The sequence below is a fragment of the Pteropus alecto genome, unplaced genomic scaffold, assembly GCF_000325575.1.
Source record: "Pteropus alecto unplaced genomic scaffold, ASM32557v1 scaffold214, whole genome shotgun sequence".
NCBI lineage: Eukaryota > Metazoa > Chordata > Mammalia > Chiroptera > Pteropodidae > Pteropus > Pteropus alecto.
Genome location: NW_006435787.1, coordinates 1065934 through 1069919, shown reverse-complemented (window position 1 = coordinate 1069919; position 3986 = coordinate 1065934). Strand labels below are relative to the sequence as shown.

General features: G+C 61.6%; 1 long non-coding RNA gene across 1 annotated transcript; it reads right to left on the bottom strand.

Annotated features, from left to right (window-relative positions):
* Positions 1–1333: 1333 nt before the first annotated feature.
* LOC112479429 lies at positions 1334–2955 on the bottom strand. The gene is made up of 2 exons (XR_003046189.1): positions 2396–2955; positions 1334–2187 (listed from the first exon to the last, which is right to left on the bottom strand). It is a non-coding gene; the product is annotated as an uncharacterized LOC112479429 (long non-coding RNA).
* Positions 2956–3986: the final 1031 nt, after the last annotated feature.

The following is a 3986-nucleotide window of genomic DNA, read 5'->3' as shown; positions in this document are numbered from 1 at the left end:
GCGCGATGGACTCCGCCTGGCGGCCGTTGCCCCTCGTGCGGGGCCGAGGCTCCGGCTTCCTGTGGATCCGCCCCCACCGCCCCCCAGCTGTGGTCAGAGAGAGGCCGGCTGGTCTGAGGTCTCCATGTCACAAAGCCACCGACACAGCTACGCGTGCTCCAGCGGCCGCCTTCGCGACAGGAAACGGGGCCGAGGAGCTGCCGCGGCCGCCCTGTGAGCCTGTCTTCACGAGAGCGCCATTGCCGCGTGTCGCTCTGTGTGCGTGTCCCGTGTGGGGGCCTCTCCCTGGCACGTGGGCCCAGCTCGTGGCTCTGCGGGGGCCTCGCCGCCTTGAAGGAGCTGCCCGCGTCCCCTGCAGGTGACACGACCCTTCTCATCACGGGACTGGCTTTTTGTTTTTTAAACTCCGGTGTTGGGAAAATCCCCCATCGCGGGGCTTTCCCCTTTTATTTACGTAGCGCCCCGTTTCTTGCATACACGTGCTTGATTTCATCCGCCAGGAAACAGACCCTGCTGACCCTTTGACCTTGGACGGGCAGCCTCGGGGCTGTGGGGGGCAGTGGGGACGTCCACGTCTGCCGGCGAAGCCCCCGGCCCGCAGCACAGGCTCCGGCGGCCAAGGGAGCAAGTTCCGAGGGTACGAGGGGGGCCGAGGTGCCTGCTCTGCACCCGGATCCGGGGCCGGGAGACGCCGAGCCCGCGGAGGCAGCACACGGGCCTGTGCGAAGATCGTGGAACTTTCCGGGCTAAGCCCTGCGGCTGCCGTTGCCCGAGAGGTCGGCCAGTCACTCCACACGGACCAGCCCCGTGGCGGCCTGTGCGGGGCGGCTGCCCGCCTCACGCCTCCGTCCTTGCGAGTCAGAGCTCCACGCCTCCTGGCCCTTTGTGCTACGTGGTCTCGTATCGGTTCATAAAAATAGCACTTGGCTTCATAACTGGTCACGGGACTTGTCCCCAGAGTCTGGTCTCTGCCGCCCTCCCCCCGGCCTCCATCCATCCACCTGACGGCCACCCAGCGTGATCCTCCCTCAGAGAGGTGGCTGTGGGCAGCACGTCTGGCAAGGGAAGGCCCTCCGGGCCGAAACCAGCGGCCCCCCGCCCCCGCCACAGGTAACTCACCTGTCAGCCCTGACAGGCTCCCTCAGGTGAGCATGCTGTGCTCTTGACCGTGGCAGGTTGTCCTGCAGGCACTGGGCCTGCGGCTGAAAGGCTATGGTAATGCAGCCTGACGGTTACAATGTGAATTACAATGTGAATTATTCAGAGATTTGATGGAACTATCTCTTTGTCTCTGTTTAAAAGCCTTAGGAAAATCAGGCACAATGAGCAATTAGAAGTTTTATGACCTCAGGAAAGAGCTTTCCTGACCTCGATGTTTCTTATTTAATTGTAATTTATAAGTCTTGAGGAAAATAACCTTGTGGGTAATTTAAATAACTTACTTCCTCTGCACCCAAATTATATTTTGCTCATTTCAATAATTTCTCATGAATCCGAATTAGTCCCTCTTCTCACTCTAATTAGAAACCACTTTCCAACTTCCATCTAAGGGTATTTGTTCAAAAGACAATAAATGGGCAGAAACACGTGGTTTCATATTGTGACGCTGTCCGGTGCCCACTTAGCTCACAGAATTCAAAACAAACCCTCAAACATCGGTTCCCGACGTTGACGGCCCAGGCGCCCAGGCGCCCGGCGGGCGCGAGGGTGTAAGCGGGGGGGCCCCCTCCGGCCCCCGGGCAGCCCGAGGCCTCCGTCCTGCTCCCGGCCCCTCTGCTGGAATCGACTTCGGCTTCTCCGAGTGAAAACATAGAGCGTCGCTCCTGTCTGCTCCGGGCTGGAGAGCCTGGTTCTGCTTTGGACGCGAAGGGCCGCAGAACCGAATGCCGTCCCAGAATTCGAGGTAAGGGCTGAGGGGTCCCCGTCCTCAGGGGTCTGGGCGGCGAGGGGCCGACGACCCCAAGAACCACAGTCCCGCCTCCGGGGGCCCTGGGGTTGGGGGGTGCCTACTCCACTGGATGGCGACCTGTCACCTCCTCCGCCCGCCCTGCCGCGGGGGCTCAGCCTGACGCCCCGGAACCCAGTCCTTCCCTGGCTCGGAGGTGGCTCCGCGGACCCCTTCGTCATGCAGCCTTGAAGGCTTTGTTCGACGGTTTCATTTTGCAGACGTGAACGCTGACGCTAGCCCTGCACAGAGAAAGTGGGACAGAAGGAAGGAAGCTGTCACGGGGCCCCTCCAGCCAGTGCCCGGGCCCGCGCCCTAACCCAGCCCCGCTCACCGCCACCGCCTGTGTACCCTTCAGGTGTGGCCCTGCCACTCACACTAGCGTTCTGGGGACCCGAGCTAGGGCTGCATTGCTTTTAACGGGCTTTGCACAGAGCGGATTTTTCTTACACGAGATCCGATGACCTTCCTCCAAGTTCGCGCCAAGCTTTTTCCGACGACCGTTCACTACGTCACCTACAGGGGGTCTCAGGTCTCAACCCGCCTTCGCAGCCGGAAAGTTCGACGGCCTTCTGGGTGCAGAGACCTGTTTAAGCGTGTAGGAGTCTCCCACACGGCGGTCACCTGGTGCCAATGAGCAGCACGGTCTCAGAAGAGACTGGTGGGGTGTCCCCTCCCCTTGCTTCTCCAGCTCCAGCTGGAACTTGACCTGTGCAGGTACCTGCCCTGGGGAGAGTCCAGGACAACAACCAACTCACACAGCTGTTTCTCCCAGGGAACAGGATCCAGAGCCACAAGCAATCATTGTGACACAAATCCTGAGACCACGGGCTTTGGCTCTGATTGCCATTAAATTAAGGTCCTGAGGCCTCAGCTAAGGTCCTACACTTCCATCACCGTGAACGTGATGCTGAGGGCCCTCTGCCCCAGGAGTCTGGGGCTGTTTCCTGCAGAGGCCCCTGGAGGCCCTCAGCACTGCCTCCCGGCCACCGTCCCCCGCCACCGTCCCCGCCACCATCCTTTCCCCCCACTCCCCCACCCTCCTCTGTGTCTCCTCTGAGGCTGTGTCCCTCTCTGCGTACGTTCAGCTGTGTCTGCATCGGCTCTCTCCCACGCAGTGTTCCCTGCGGGTTACCGCTCGCTTTAAGGTGTAAAATGCCCCAGGTGGGAGCAGTCGGGAGGGCAGCCGTGGGCTCCGCCAGGCTGGCCCTTCGACGCCCATGACAACCCTGTCGGGTCCCCAGTGCTTCCTGAGGGGTGGGCGCGGGGCTGGCGACTTAGACCTTGAAGCAGGTAACCTGGGTCTTGCAAATGCGAGGTCCGCAGCCGACCCTCGGCCAACCCCATCTTTCTTGGGGTGAGCGTCTTCCACATGGGCCCCCACAAAAGGTGGATGGAGAGCAGCTTATTAGTCAAGAACATCAACACCGGCAGGAAAACTTGCTGGGAAAAGCGGCCACCCACACCGCGACTGGTCAGCGTCGGCTCGGGCTGCCCCTGACGGGTCACGCAGAACGGAAAGACCCAGACCTAATCTGACAGTGGCCTTGCGACCCTGGGCAGGGCCCCGTCTGGGACCAGAGTCCTCACCCGTGAAACAGGAAAGAGATGACCCGGCCGCACGGTAGAGAGAACTTCGTGCGACTGAACAGACGGACGGAGCCGCTTTAAACCCCGAACCCGGCACCTGAGGCTCGCGGACTCGGACCGACCCGGAAACGCCGGTCCCTCCTCCCCGCCCAGGGCCCAGGCGAAGAACTCCCGAAGGACGCCTGGCCTGGGTTAGTGCTTTCACCATTAGTGACCGCGGTGTGAGAGGCACCTAGTGACTCCTCTGAAGCATCTCATCGTCCCTATGCCACTGACAAAAAGAAGCCGTCATCCTCCCTGCCTCTGGCCAGGCGGCACCATCATCAGCGGTGACCAGCGGGGCCGGGAGGGTCGGCGGGAGGAGGCCACACTACCGCAGACCGCCCGGTGGCTTCGCCTGTAAGGACTGGGACACCTGGCCCATCAGGACCTCCTCATCCCCCAGGCACAA